The 15,663-nt window shown below is 45.4% G+C and overlaps 1 protein-coding gene across 3 annotated transcripts in view; it reads left to right on the top strand.

Annotated features, from left to right (window-relative positions):
* NUMBL (NUMB like endocytic adaptor protein) overlaps positions 1-15,663 on the top strand; it is a 131,740-nt gene that overhangs the window by 40,826 nt on the left and 75,251 nt on the right. Inside the window, exon 1 of one of the 3 annotated variants that reach the window (XM_068250782.1) lies at positions 7,002-7,071. The exons of the other annotated variants lie outside the window; for them this stretch is intronic. The gene's annotated coding sequence lies outside the window, so the exon portion shown is untranslated. Of the gene's footprint in view, positions 1-7,001; positions 7,072-15,663 lie in introns of those variants that run through there. 3 annotated transcript variants of the gene reach the window in all.

The following is a 15,663-nucleotide window of genomic DNA, read 5'->3' as shown; positions in this document are numbered from 1 at the left end:
TGCTAAGTATACCCCCGAACACATCCTGTCCGAGGGGAGGTGGCAGACCACCAGTGGAGTCCCCACAGTGGACTCTGTCCCCTTTTTTCCACTAAGAGAGCGACCATCCTTCCGGTTCTGGCTAGGACCACCCCGAGTGGAGTCGGGTTTATTGTCTCCACCTGCTTCCTGTGGTTGGTTGCCCCAAGCAACCTCCCTTTGTGAGTAGTGCTTTTAATTTATTTTCTTTTATTGTGGTCATTGACATATTGCACTACTGGGCTCCCGTTTTTTGTCTCCTGTGACTTTTTCTACAGGGTGTTCATCCACCCCTACTACAAAATTGTCTCTTGCTAATGTAATGCTATGGGGGATTTCTAGAAAATCACAGGTCTCAAGTCAGATCACACACGCATAGCATTATATTAGCAAGTGCTTTTCACATCACAAGCGCTCAGAAAAACACTGCTAGTGGGTCCCAGGCCAAACTGAGCTCTCTCACAAGATATTTGATTAGCCTTTATCAATAAAATACTCTTTTCAACCCACAGAAATAGTGCTCAAAATCAGTGATCTCAAATTTACTTACAGTACAACTATCGCAAGAGGGATATGGAGGCTGACATATTTATTTCCATTTGAGCAATACCAGTTGTCTGGCTGTCCTGCTGATCCTCCACCTCTAATACTTTCAGCCACAGACCCTGAACAAGCATGCAGCAGATCAGGCATTTCTGGCATTATTGTCAGATCTGACAAGATTAGCTGCATGCTTGTTTCTCATGTTATTCAGACACTACTGCAGCCATATAGATCAGCAGGGCTGCTAGGCAACTGGTATCGTTTAAAAGAAAATAAATATGGCAGCCTCCATATAACTCTCACTTCAGTTGTACTCTTGTATCTGTGACTTTACCGCAGTAGAGGGAAGTAGAGGAAGGCTTCCACTGCCCCCCTGGAGCTCGCTGTTCCAGTGCTGGGACCCTCCAAGCCCATTTGACAAGGGGTTGTCCAATAGGTTCACCCAGCCACGCTTCCATCCGTGAACAAGGACAGCAGCACTGCGCACGCACAAGATGGTACACGGAGGCTCCTTGCAGTGGTGTAGCAAAGAAACCGTGGGCCCCAGTGCAAGTTTAACAATGGGGCCCACCAAGCGTGCTATAGATAACAATTGATAGAACACACCAAAACCAATCAAGGAGAACCACAGTGTCAGAGGTGCAAGAAGGGGATGGGAAACTATGTGTTAATGATCACTACTATTCAAATTAACTATAGAGGCAAATATTATAATCACAGGACCAATAAAGAGCTAATACTGTGTTTTTTAGCAATTCAAACAGTAGGAGGCGCCCTTCAGTTTCACAGTGATATGTCATAATAGTTCAGATTCACAGAGGTAAGAGTATAAATTCTTACCTGAGATGAAGACTCCTAGACCAATATATAAGTTAATAATTTGTTTAGCACTTGGACAACGCGTTTCGCGACCCAACAGTCGCTTCTTCAGGTCAAGTATCGTGCTGATATTGCTAGAGAAGAGACCTGGACTGTGTTTAAGGGGTTGGCCCCTCTAGCCCAAGGGCCCCAAGGTGGTCGCTACCTCTGCAATCTCTATTGCTACGCCACTGGCTCCTTGCTACATTGCAGGCACGGGCTGGCAGTGTGCTTGTACAATGCTGCTGTGTTTGTTCACGGATGGGAATGCAAACTTTCAAAGGGTCCTGGGCAGTGGCCATGGCATGAGGAAAATCTGGGAAGCCTCTCTAGAGCAGCGTTTCTCAACATTTTATTGGTATGTACCCCTATTAAAACCTTGTACTCACCTAGCATAGAAAACATTACCACAAGTACCCCTTGACAAATATATATTTAATCGTAGTGCATGATAATTGGTTCTAAACAATTTACAAGCATTTACTATTGCTTTTTATAAGCTAAAACACTAATTTGGTGGTGTTTAACTACTTCACCCCGAAGCGGTTTTTAACCTAACCGACATTAGCGATTTTCCCCTTTCAGTGCTCATCCCTTTCATTTGCCAATAGCTTAATCACTACTAAACACAATAAAATGATCTATATCTTGTTTTTTTTCACCACCAATTAGGCTTTTTGGGGTTGATATTTGTTTTCAGTAATTACTTTATTTTCTATGCATTTTAAAGGGAAAAACAAGGAAAAAAAAATGAATAAATACACTATTTCTCCAATGTCCTCCCCTATAGTTTTAATATAAACACTGCTACTGTGCATAAAACCCACACATTTTATCTGCCTATTTGTCCTGGTTATCACAAGATTTGAATTATGTCCCTAGTAAAAAGTATGGTGACAATATATTATTTGGAAATATAGGTGTATTTTTTCTATATTTTTTCCCTCACTAATCTCACTTGCACAGGAGCGCACACGTGCGGGAGCACGCACGCGCACGGCAGCAGCACTGTTTGACTTAGAAAAACGTCCTGGAGCCATTAGGAGGCTCTAGCAGCACATTTTTATAAGTCTGGTTGTCATTAAGTGGTTAAGTAAGATTTATCGTTTTCTAAAACTCTGAGGCTGCATTTCCACTTGTGCGGTGCGAATCGCCGCGGTAAAAATTCGCATGCAGATGTGAATTTCGCATGCAGGTCTATGCGAATTCGCATGGATGACGATGTATGCGAATTTAACCATGGCAGTGCTGGTGTGCTTTTCCATTGTTTCTATGCGAATTCGCATGGAAATCCGCATACCCAAACCTCATGTGAATTTCCTATTAAATACATTGTATGCGATTCGCATAGCTTTATGCAAATTCTGATGGCTCTGCCATGCGAATTTTTTCTGCACAGAAAAACGCAAAGGAATCCTGACAAGTAGAAACAGTCCCATTCACTTGTATTGCTATGCGAATTTGCATGCGAAAAATGCATGCGAATTTGCGATAGTGGAAATGAGCCCTAAGAGCTTGATTCACTAAGACAAATTGCACGCCTTATCAAAGTTAACATACCTTATCAGAGTAGCATAGCGAGCGCTACGAACGCACAGGGGCTCAAGGCAGGATGAGTGGAGCTGTCGTCATTGCTAATTAGCAGGCATAAGTTTGCTATGCTACTCTAATAAGGCGTGTTACTTTAATAAGGCGTGTTAACTTTGATAAGGTGTGCTATTTGTCTTAGTGAATCAAGCCCTAAGTTTGTTATTCTTGGTTAAGTATATCAAGCCCGAGTACCCCCGGAACACTCAGAAGCACCCCCTGGGGTACGCGTACCACACAATGAGCATCTAGGCTCTAGAGGATCCAGAAACCGCCTGCTACTGAGGTATCTTATTTTTTTTTTTTATTATATATGGTATATGAGTAAGTCGTAGTTTTGCTTAAAAGCCCAGGTTCAGCATTCCCATGTTTTACTCAATATGACCATATGATAGTATCTATGCGCTAATTAGAAATGCACAGTTTTTTTCCCCCCCGCTTTTCTGTATTTTTTGCTATACATACATCTGTCTGGCTGCATACTGTAGTTCCATTCTCTGTTTGAGCGGCAGTGCAATTTTACTGGACAGAAAACTGTCCATTCTCCTCTCCATTTCAACATCACCCACATGAAGCAGTCAAGTATTTTTCTGTTAGCACAGATTACCTGACCTCTCCCACCTCCGCCCAATGCAGGTAAAAGATTCTCTCTTTGGCACCCAAACTGCAACACTGCATCTATATATATATATATATATAATAGACTAAGTGCCTCAACCTTCAAACAAGAAGAAGAAGTACTTTGCATGAGAAAATTTATGCGTGCTCAAACACCAAGTTTAAGGCCTCTTTTCCACGGACTGTTGAGCTGTGTGCTCAGCAAGCAGTTACCAGGCAGCAGCAAGCAGATACCAGGCAGCAGTGAGCAGATACCAGGTAGCAACAAGCAGTTACCAGGCAGCAGCAAGCAGTTACCAGGCAGCAGCAAGCAGATACCAGGCAGCAGCAAGCAGTTACCAGGCAGCAGCAAGCAGTTACCAGGCAGCAGCGAGCAGATACCAGGCAGCAACAAGCAGTTACCAGGCAGCAGTGAGCAGTTACCAGGCAGCAGTGAGCAGATACCAGGCAGCAGCAAGCAGTTACCAGGCAGCAGCAAGCAGTTACCAGGCAGCAGCAAGCAGTTACCAGGCAGCAGCGAGCAATTACCAGGCAGCAGCGAGCAGTTACCAGGCAGCAGCGAGCAGTTACCATGCAGCAGTGAGCCGTTACCAGGCAGCAGTGAGCAGTTGTGAGAGTTTGAGAGCCATTTCACTGCCTATTCACAGTCCATGGAAAAGAGGCCTTACCCTAGCAAGTCTGACATTGCAAATCTGGCCTAATTGGCTATTCATGAGGCAATGCTCATGCAAATGCATGCACAAACCAATACCACAAAGCAGTCACCCTGCTACATGCTACATTAGCACTATCCGGCTTAGTGCACACCAGAGCGGTTCGGCAGCGTTTTGCGATCCACTTGCGGCTGCGGATACGCTTGGGTAATGTATTTCAATGGGCTGGTGCACACCAGAGCGAGAGGCGTTTTGCTGAAACGCATACTCCCGAGGTGAGGCATTTTTTGGATTGCGGAGGCGTTTCTGCCTCCAAAGTAAAGTATAGGAAAAACGCAAACCGCTCTGAAAAACGGCAGTTCAGAGCGGTTTTGCAGGCGTTTTTGTTACAGAAGCTGTTCAGTAACAGCTTTACTGTAACAATATATGAAATCTACTACACCAAAAATGCTTTACAAAACCGCAAAATGCTAGGTGAAATGCTACAGAAAAATAAGAAAAAGCGTTTCAAAATCTGCTAGCATTTTGCGGATCTGCTAACAGTTTTTGGTGTGCTCCAGGCCTCCAGGAGCGCCACGGGGAGGATTCTGCCCCCTTTTTATACAACTGGGGGGACCGCAGGGTCCCAGGCTCTCTCACTGCCTGGAAACCACAGCGGAACCCCGGAGGGGGAGGCTGGGTGGCGTGTACGACCCCCCCCCCCCCCAAGTGTGGCCAGCGCAGGGGAGAGCTGTCTGCACCCACCTCCCAATATTAAAAACAGGCACTTACCTTAACGTCCATTGCGTTCTGCTACATGCGCATTAATTTGGGGGCACCACATGAGAAAGGAGAGAAGCATGGGTCACCCCGAGCTTTAGATCTCAGGGCTGGCTCACATACAGCACTCCAGAGGGGGGGGGGGGGAGGACAGGCGCACTCACTCCAGGGTTCACACCACCGGAGCAAGCCATCCACCACCTGCCTCCAAAGGATACAAACTGCACAAAATGCTTTCCATGAGAAAATTAATGCGCATGTAGCAGAACCCAATGGACGTTAAGGTAAGTGGCTGTTTTTAATATTAGGAGGTGGGTGTGGACGGCTCTCCCCAGCGCTGGCCACGCTTGGGGGGGGGGGGGGGCGGCTGCGCCACCCAGCCTCCCACTCCGGGGTGCCGCTGTGGTTCCCAGGCAGCGAGAGAGCACTTTGCAGTATTGGTTTTTTGACCCTGCATAGTTTGGCATGCGAAAGCAAATGCATATTTGCATGAGCATTGCCTCATGAATAGCCAATTAGGCCAGATTTGGAAAGCCAGACTTGTAGGGTTAAACTTGGTGTTTGAGCATTGGAAAGCATTTTTTGCAGTTGTATCCTTTGTAGGCAGGTGGTGGATGGCTTGCTCTGGTGGTGTGAGCCCTGGAGTGAGTTGTCTGCGCCTGTCCTCCCCCCACCCCGGAGTGTTGTATGTGAGCCAGCCCTGAGCTCTAAAGCTCGGGGTGACCCATGCTTCACTCCTTTCTCATGTGGTGCCCCCAAGTTAATGTGCATGTTGCAGAACGAAATGGATGTTAAGGTAAGTGCCTGTTTTTAATATTGGGAGGTGGGTGCGGATGGCTCTCCCCGGCGCTGACCACACTTGGGGGGGGGGGGGGGGGTGCAGCTGCGCCACCCAGCCTCCCCCTCCAGGGTGCCGCTGTGGTTCCCAGGCAGTAAGAGAGCCTGGGACCCCGCAGTCCCCCGGTTGTATGGGGGCATTCGGAATCCTCCCCGTGGCGCTCCTGGATTGTGCTAATGTAGCATGAACTAATACCCGCAGGGCGATCGCTTTGCGGTATTGGTTTTTGGACCCTGCATAGTTTGGCATGCGAAAGCAAATGCATATTTGCATGAGCATTGCCTCATGAATAGCCAATTAGGCCGGATTTGCAAAGCCAGACTTGCTAGGGTTAAACTTGGTGTTTGAGCACGCATACATTTTCTCATGGAAAGCCTACTTCTTCTTGCTTCAAGGTTGAGGCACGTACTCTATTAGATAGATAGATGCGGCGTATGCTACGGCGCGGGTTGGCTAGTTTGTCATAATTATAAGAATCTGATGAGCTGCAGTGCTGGCCGCAAAGAGTAATTTTCCTGGAGCGGGTGGAGAAACTTTACAATGAGAGTCATTCTTTAGCATGAGAACTGTGCTGCATGCTACATGCTTGCTGTGTGAATAATCTATACTGAAGTTACTAGTGAAAATTAGCTTACACAAGTTCACCTCCTGATCTCCCCTGGTAGTAAGTGAAGACCTCAATTACACTAACTGCTTTAGTTTCCGGGATGCAGATTCTACATCCCAAAAAGGTTGTAGGTAGAATGTGCATCCTGCATGGAAAGCTGCTAGTGTTGTGCTCCCACACCGGCACACGCCCCCATTGCCGACATGCTCACATGCTCCTTTTTTAAAAGTGAATTATTGCTGCTAAAGCAAACAGCAGCAATCACTCATTCAAAATTAACAATTGCGTTTAAAAATTGAAAACGTAAGTAAATGGTGTCACTGTGAAAATAAATATTTTTTCTTTTCTGTAGTGATATGTTAACACACTTTTAATGACCTGAACCCATATAGATTAGATGCAATTGTTAGGGTGACAGTTTGAAACGCCAATGCTCTACAGATATATCAGTCTGCTGTTGCCTAGCAATGCAACTGTACAGCATCTTCTGGTTTTGATTCGTCGAGCCCATATTGGTCCTGCATTGATTGGACTTGATTTTGGAGGCTTGATGGATCCTTATTCCAATCTGTGACTCCCAGCAAAAAAAGGTGTGTGACCGAGGCCTGCAGGCTATGTGTTTTATTGATAATGGTCTGTTCTATGCCATGTAATTAAATGAAGCCTATGTGGTGTCATTTTAACTGGGAAGAGCCAAAGAATATATTTTGAGGTGTCTTTTTAATTGTGGTACTTGTCAAGTGAAAATTAGTATTTTCTGCATTTACGCGTAAAATGCCTACAAAATAAAATAATTTTGGGAAAAAAATATTTCTCGTAGAAAGCCTAGTTTGTCCTGAGAAAAAAGAAAAGTGTAAATTCCTTAGATGGCATAAGTAATACAAAAGTTATTGCTGTATCAATAGCGACACAGCTAAAATGTCAAAACTGTCAAGAAATTAAAGGCAGAGAACACACTAGTTAGAATCGCGCACATTACCGTTTGTCCGTGTTTGTGTTGGCGGTTTTCCTCATGTTTTTAAATCTGGCCATTTTCAGTTTATTACCGCTCGACATGCGGGATCGTGATTACAATATTTTCCACCGCGACTGAGAAACCACAGGAATGGACACAAATTGGGCAGAAAACGTGATCATACTACGACGGAGACCCGTCATAAACTGTAATATCTTCTGTTTTGGGTGACCAATAGATTAGATCGGGGTGGTGAGAGATCAACTCCCTTTTCTCCATTGACAAGGAAATGATCATTATCTTCTTTTAACCCCTACATTGCTGGATCGTAGTAAACATCGCACAAATCCTTTCGCATAGCTTGCTTTTAGAAGGCTGAGAAACACACAAGCCTAGCTGTCCCCATATCTAATGTGCCTTCCCCTGCAGGTCTGTAATTGAGTTTAATTAAACATTTCCCATCAGGGAGATATTCCGCTGCTTATTTCTCCTGCTGTTCACACCAAAGAATCAAAATAGCAATTTCCCCGGAGAATACAAAGGGCGAGGAGGAGCCGAAAAGATAATTGTTGCATGAATCACATTGTATAGAAGATCACTCTCAGGTTACGCGATCTAATATCTGGTTTCCGATGCGCAAACAGCCTCCGTTATAATGTCTTCTGTGTTCTTGTGGCAGTATGTAATTAGGGTACGTTCTCATGCTCGGAGTACAGTGCAGGAAATACATCCACCACTGTATGTCTTCTGTCCTTTCCCATTGCCGGGGATCCCACCCTGCTCATTTATTGTTGTATGTGTAAGGAAAGGATGGATTTGTTAGGCTGGCATTTCCTCTGTTCTTATAAGGTTCAGCAGTGAGGAAGGTTTAACTGTGTGTGGGTTATTTTCACAAGCATATCAGACACAAACCTACCACAGTTTATCTTTTATCCTATTTGTTCTGCAGTATGTGTAGGCATATTTTAAATGAATTTGCTACAGATTTGTAGTGCTATGCAGATCTTAACAGTGACGTCAGGGGAAACCTTGAGCATAGCTAGAGTAGAGAAGCCCCTGTGATTGCAGGAGGACCCAGAGCTGTTTTGAGGCCCCAACTTCTAACCTTCCCTTCCTCTGATACAGGGAACCATACTTCAGATCAGGTCATTTTAAGGATACACTTGTTATGGGTGTGAAGATCATAATGGCCACACTTGTTTTATGACCCTTGTGAGATGGTCTCCATGGCTGTGAAGGGAACCAAGGAAAGGGATGGGGTGTGAACATTGGGGGGGCATCACTGGGGACTTCATGAATTGTAGTTACACCACTGACCTTTTTGACCATTTTGATTTCTGGCTGAAACCATTGTGAATTATCATTTCAGATGAGGAAAACATAAACGCTATCATTCATAAAGCATTTCCGCATGCGGAAATGCATAAAACAGCTGACTTTACCGAACACTCGGCAAAGTCAGCATTCATAAAGGCTCTTTCCGCATGAAAAAATTGACACTACCGAGCAGAGTGATAAATCACCGCCTTGTGCGGTGATTACCGGAACAAATGTAGCAAAATGTTTATTCATGAAGATCACCGCAAGCGGTGTGAGGTCGGGAAGTACCGCTCACTCTGATGTGGCGATACCAATGTAAGTGAATTGAGACACACAGACCTCCCAGGCAGCTGCAGCAGAGCGGAACACGGAGAAATGTATCAACTCGGCAGCTTCCGTGTCTCCGCAAGCCTACCGCCTGCCTACCGCCAGCCTAGTTCGGGGAATCTCCACACTGCTACTGCACATGGATACTTTTTTATGAATGCCACCCAGAAGTCTAAAACACCGCCAGCGGTGTTTTCCCGCATTGATTCCCCTTACCGACAGCTCCCTTATGAATGATAGCCAAAGTGTAGACATGGCTTTAGGCCGTGATTGCACCATGTTCTGCCACACTTGACCGCCCTCTGGCCTCTGTGCTAACTCAGAGGTTTATTTATTTATTTTATTTATCTATTTATTGTATTTATAAAGTGGCAACATATTACGCAGCGCTGGACATTAATTTAATTTAGGTTACAGACAATACTTAGGGGTTACATACAGCAATAAGACAATTCAGGAATACAAGAAAAACCAGATCACGCAGCACAGTATGAGTACCAGGTAATGCTTAGTAAGTCACTGGATGGAGCATGGAGATAAGTCAGGTCGAGCTCACTCAGATGCATAGCATGGGTGCACAGTAATGGAGGTGCATGATCAGGTAGGACACAAAAGGAGGAGGACCCTGCCCAAAGGCTTACAGTCTAGAGGGAGAGGTGGGGACACAAAAGGTAGGGGACCAGAGTTCAGCTGTGGGTTTAGAGCACTTATGAGGGGTTGTAGGCCAGAGTGAAAAGGTGAGTTTTGAGGGTCTTCTTGAAGATGTTGAAGGAGGGCGCTGCCCTAATGGGTAGAGGTAGGGAGTTCCATAGTGTTGGAGCAGCTCTTGAGAAGTCCCTGAGGCATGCATGGGACTGGGTGATGCAGGGGTCAGTCAGGCGAAGTTCATTGGAGGAGCGGAGTGAGCGACTAGGTGTGTACCTCTGAATAAGATCGGAAATGTACATTGGACAGGTTTTGTGGACAGATTTGTAGGTCAGACACAGTATCTTGAATCTGATTCTGGACTGGATAGGAAGCCAGTGGAGGGATTCACGGAAGGGATCTGCCGTGGTGGAGCGATGGGAGCAGTGGATAATTCTGGCTGCCGCATTCATGATGGACTGCAGTGGAAATATTCAGGTCATAGGGAGACCAGACAGAAGGGCATTGCAGTAGTCAAGGCGGGAAATTATGAGGGCATGGATGAGGAGTTTGGTGGTAGCAGAGGTCAGGAAAGGGTGGATCTTGCAGATGTTACGAAGGTGGAAGTTGCAGGACTTTGTGAGGTTTTGGATGTGGGGAATGAAGGAGAGTGCGGAGCCCAGGGTGACTCCCAGACAGCGGGCTTGAGAGGTAGGGCGAAGGGTAGTGTGGTTAACAGGGACATGCATATCTGGGAGGTTTAGAGATTTCTTCAGAAGGATGTCCACTTCCTAAAGCTGAATACTTCCCTAACGATGGATCAGGGAACCTCACAGCGACTCCTCCCTATGAACGAGGTTCCCAGATCCATCTTCCTGCCCGCGGAAACACGACGGCGAACAAGAGTTCAAATGATCGTGTCACTTCGCGCGGGAGTCGTCTGGGATCTTAACCTCCCTGACGGTATAGCCACTGGGGGCTCAATGCAGAGTATAGCACGCAGCAGGCGTTTTTACTCACCTCCCGGAGGATCCAGACATCAGTAGCTGTTCTCCTTCCTGCCCTCCGAGGCTCTGAATCACTCTGGTGAGATTGCTGTCAGTGATCTCACTACAGAGTAACAGCGCCACCCGGAGGTTGGAGGGAAAATTGCCATGCTGGAGTCCAGGGAGGTGAACGAGTGCTGGGGCTGCTGCTGGCTTTTGGCAGCATGATTTTTTTTTTCCTGATTTTAGGGTCTGAAAGATGCTGAAAAGACCCTAAAATCCGGAAATAATCCTACCACCAGGGAGGTTAAAGATCTGATCTGTCCTGGAGGTCGTTATCACCGTGCATCGCAAAGCGTCCACCTAATTGCGCGCCTGTACCCACCTCGCGAGACCAGTGGCGTAGCTAAGGAGCTGTGGGCCCCGATGCAAATTTTACATGGGGCCCCCTAAGCACTCTATACAAAGCAATTGATACGGTGCACCAAAACCTGCCAATGGCAACTACAGTGTCAGAGGTGCAAGAAGGGGATGGGGAACAGCTTGTTAGTGATTACCACTATTCAAAGTATCTATAGAAGTGATTATTATGAGAACAGGATCAATAGAGAGCTAACACTGTAGTTGAGGGGACGCCCTTTGGGGCCCCTCTGGCCCAAGGGCCCCGATGCGGTCGCTACCTCTGCACCCCCTATTGCTACGCCCCTGCGCGAGACCATGGAAACGATCACTTGTCGCTTAACCTCCCTGGCGGTAAGCCCGTGCTGAGCACGGGCTATGCCGCCGGGAGGCACCGCTCAGGCCCCGCTGGGCCGATTTGCATATTTTTTTTTTTGCTGCACGCAGCTAGCACTTTGCTAGCTGCGTGCAGTGCCCGATCGCCGCCGCTACCCGCCGATCCGCCGCTATACGTGTCGCCGCAGCCGCCCCCCCCCCCCCCTAGACCCCGTGCGCTGCCTGGCCAATCAGTGCCAGGCAGCGCCGTGGGGTGGATCGGAGTCCCCTTTGACGTCACGACGTCGGTGACGTCATCCCGCCCCGTCGCCATGGCGACGGGGGAAGCCCTCCAGGAGATCCCGTTCTTTGAACGGGATCTCCTGATCTCCGATCGCCGGCGGCGATCGGAGGGGCTGGGGGGATGCCGCTCAGCAGCGGCTATCATGTAGCGAGACCTCGTCTCGCTACATGAAATTTTTTTTTTTTTTTTTTTTAAATGTATTTGCTGCCCCCTGGCGGATTTTGACAAACCGCCAGGAGGGTTAAAGAAAACCAGCAGTCTTTGGAAGAATTGGGAGGTGGGTACAAGCCTTAAGGGTTTAGGTAGAATAGGGCAACCCACTGGCGAAGCAGGTAATTTGGGTGCTGACGGTGCTTCAATAAAATGTGCGCCACACAGACTGCAATTTTAATTGTGGCTAGAACGATGCTTAGTGGGTAGTTTGGGCACCGGTGGTGCCCAATTAAATATTGCAATTAGGCGCTGCGGATATTGGTGGAAGAGGAGTGGCACTGATATCGGCCGAGATTGTGTGGGATTGGTTAGGGTTAGGCGTTGATAGAGGGAGGGTTCATTTTGAAACCAGGGTAATTAACGTATAATTGGGTAATTTATTACATTATTATAATATATTATATATAATATAATATATATAATATATTATAATAATATTATAATATATTCATATTATTACATTCTACATTATGTCATTGCAGGGCTTCTTTAAGTTGTGTATGAGGTGAGGAAAACTTCTGAAATTGAGATTAAAGGCAAATGAAAGCAGTCAGTCTGTGCATACATTACACACGGTTTATCAATGAGCTATGTGGACTGTTGAGAGACCAACACATTTACAATGTCTGTGTGCTATTTGTGAAGGCGTCTAGATTTGCGTTTATAATTGAAATACTGTATACAGCTTATCGGCAGTCTTATCAGCTTTGGCGACTGTCAATGCGAATTCCATTGTTACATAGCATGTAAATCTGCATGTAACCAGTGTTTTATTCGCTTGGTGCAAGTGATAAAGGTCCCAATGGCCACACAAGGCTAAAGGATTTCCTTATTAGGCATTTGACAAGAGAGGGAACAGCCTCCACAGCAAGAACTTTTGTTATTACATGTTGGATTTATGCTCTTGATGTGGGTGTGTGCAGAGCAAATCGCACAATACTCCAGCTCAGGCCACTTTCAGCCACTCTGTGTGGTCTTGCTTCACCCTTTCTAGGGTCAGAAAATCCGAAACCGGCTATATGCATGTTAGATTGATGGTACTCTGTAGAAATTATTCGCTATAGGTTCACTATACACCATTGGTTCTGGATGTACAGCCTTGCTTTCAGGGGCATAAAGAGATGATCTGCATATTCAGGAGTGATGCATCATGGGGAACTACAGCTGCTCACTTAAAGCTGTATTATCAAAAATGTTTTAAGAAAATATTGAAAATGTCTTAAGAAAGCAAATTACACTGAGCATTGATTTCTAGTTAGGGCTTTTAGGTCTCTTTTAGTCCCCTAGACTTTCCTAGTAGTTTTGGGTCACCCCGAGCTGCCTGGGTATTCTGTTGTTCTGGTCCAAGCCCTGTCCCTTAGAGCCATATCAATCTTTGCCATGCACTGATGAGGACCAAAATTCCAAAGCGGGAAACATGTTGGGTTGATGTGGCTCCGTAAAATGTATAAGCAATAGGCTTGCTAAACACCAGTGGTTCTGAATGTAAGTCTGGCATCAGGGTCATAAAGAGATAATTTGCATATTCAGTAGTGATGCATTGTGGGTAGCTGCATTATCGCAAATACCTTTTGCTTAAAGTGGTCCTGAACTCTTGCACAGGACAGAAGGAAGACCTAGAGAAATGAACCCTGTATGTATTTAGAGAGTTTAGCCTGTCTAATTCTGAGTTCAGGTCTGCTTGAAAGAAGCCACATTTATATGAGAGTCATACACTCTGGCCAACCAATATCAAATAACCTAGGCCACTTATGAGAAATGATTTGTGATCTCAGGTGATGGACTCTCTGGCAAACGTAAATAAATGGGGCTGTGTTCGCAGAGTATATGGACATTTAGCGGTTAATGTCAGACCTGTCCTCCAGTGAGGTCAGACTTCCACACATTTTTCTGTCTCTTTGCTGTAAGGAAATCCTTTTGTTGATGTGAGTTTGGAGACCCTCCCTGACGTCGTCTCCTAAGCAGTCTGAGGGGAGGGAGGGGGGTCCACACCCGTAAAAAGATGCTGAATGATGTGATCGAGGAAGGAAGTTTGACGAGTTGAAAGGAAGTTACACGCCCTGAATAGGTTTATTTATTTTTTGCTGATTTTAACATCAGTCTGAACATGGCTCTGTGATGTCATTGTATCATTCTTGCAATCTGATTCTACGGGGCTCCCATTGTAAAAAATCACCGCTGCATTGCCTAAACTTTTTCACTCAGATTTAATTTTCCACCTCGCTTGAAGGAAACCTTTTACTTGCGGCATATTTCAAGTAAATGTGACATTATCTGAACCTTGAAGTAACGGAGGTGCTTACCACAGTAGGTGGTGGATTCATTAATTCCTTAGTGCATTTAAAACCTGCTTTATCTCATTTATTAATGTTGTTTTTTTTGCTGACTTTACTTTATCTCATGATTCAAATACATTAAGTACTCATGCAGCTAATTATGCACATAAACTTAACAGCTCTGCATGATATTGTGCATAAATCATCACACTTGGTATTCCAAAAGGATTCAAGACAGATTTTCAGCTGCCTCTCATGTGAATTAAGTACCAGCTTAAGATCAGCCTAGAACAGGTCTAAAGTGATCATGCTCAGCTAAGCTGTGCTTTTGTTCTGTATAATAAACCTAGTTTTGGAATGTTGTTTAATGTGTATGAGGTGTAAAGTGTAACGGTCTCCTCCTGGAGCTATAATAATCCTGCTACCTGACAAGAGTGGCTCACAGTGGAGCAGAGTGAGACCAGAGAGAGTAAAGGTCCCCCTCAGCTCAGTTTACCGACTTGCTCTGGCTATCCACAGTGGGGAAATTCTTTGCAAGAAGGCACAGCAAACTCATTCCTCACTTGCAAGTCGGCATGCTTTCTGCCGGGCGGGGGGGGGGGGGGGGGTACAAGTGGTCTTTGAACATTTCTTGGGCTGGGGGAATGCACAGTAATGAAGAGACAGGTGTTTATGAGGGGGTCTGATTTCACTGATAATGGGGTGATCAGATAGGCCTATTTATTATTCCAATAGAATCTTTAAAAGACCACTTACACAATTGTCTGTAGTGTAAAAATAAACAATAAATCATGCACAGGCTTGTAAGATTTTATTTCCTCTTTAAATTATTAGAAATTTTTGGGAATCTTCTACTATGCCCCATTTGGATCCACCACTTGCTCCATGCTCTTTAGTTTTGCAAGAAGTCTATTTCCTATTGCTTGAGGATTCTTCTGTCTGCTACTGTCCTGTGTTCTGATTGCAGCCTTGAGTGCAGCCTTGTCAACCAGCATCTGTTCTTTTTAGCCATTGGAGTTTGACTGATGTAGTCCCGTTAGCTCTGAAACAAATCTCACATAGCATCAAAAAAATAAAACATTTGGTAAACTGTGGTAATGAGTACTGTATCCTGGATTTTGCATCTTTAGGGAAATTCATTGAATTGTATTCCGACTTTGTTTATCATAGCTGATTTCTATTGCCTAGTTCTGTGGCTACTTTTCAGCAGCCATGTTACTGGTGATGTCTGCATACCTCCCAACATTTTGAGATAAGAAAGCGGGACACTTTTAGACACGCCCCTGTCACACCATAACCACGCCCCCACCACACCCCTCATCATGCATTTTACAAAGAATTCAGAAGCAAAAGTTGTAGTTTTATCATTCAAGCCACACTGGTCCTCTCTATCATCATTAGTTTTCCTTCATTAACATTTGAAAATGAGAAAGATATCAATTTAAAGGATGAGAATAAAGTTT

This window comes from Hyperolius riggenbachi, chromosome 8 (genome assembly GCF_040937935.1).
Source record: "Hyperolius riggenbachi isolate aHypRig1 chromosome 8, aHypRig1.pri, whole genome shotgun sequence".
In the NCBI taxonomy this organism is placed as follows: domain Eukaryota; kingdom Metazoa; phylum Chordata; class Amphibia; order Anura; family Hyperoliidae; genus Hyperolius; species Hyperolius riggenbachi.
This window is presented reverse-complemented; position numbering and strand designations above follow the sequence as displayed.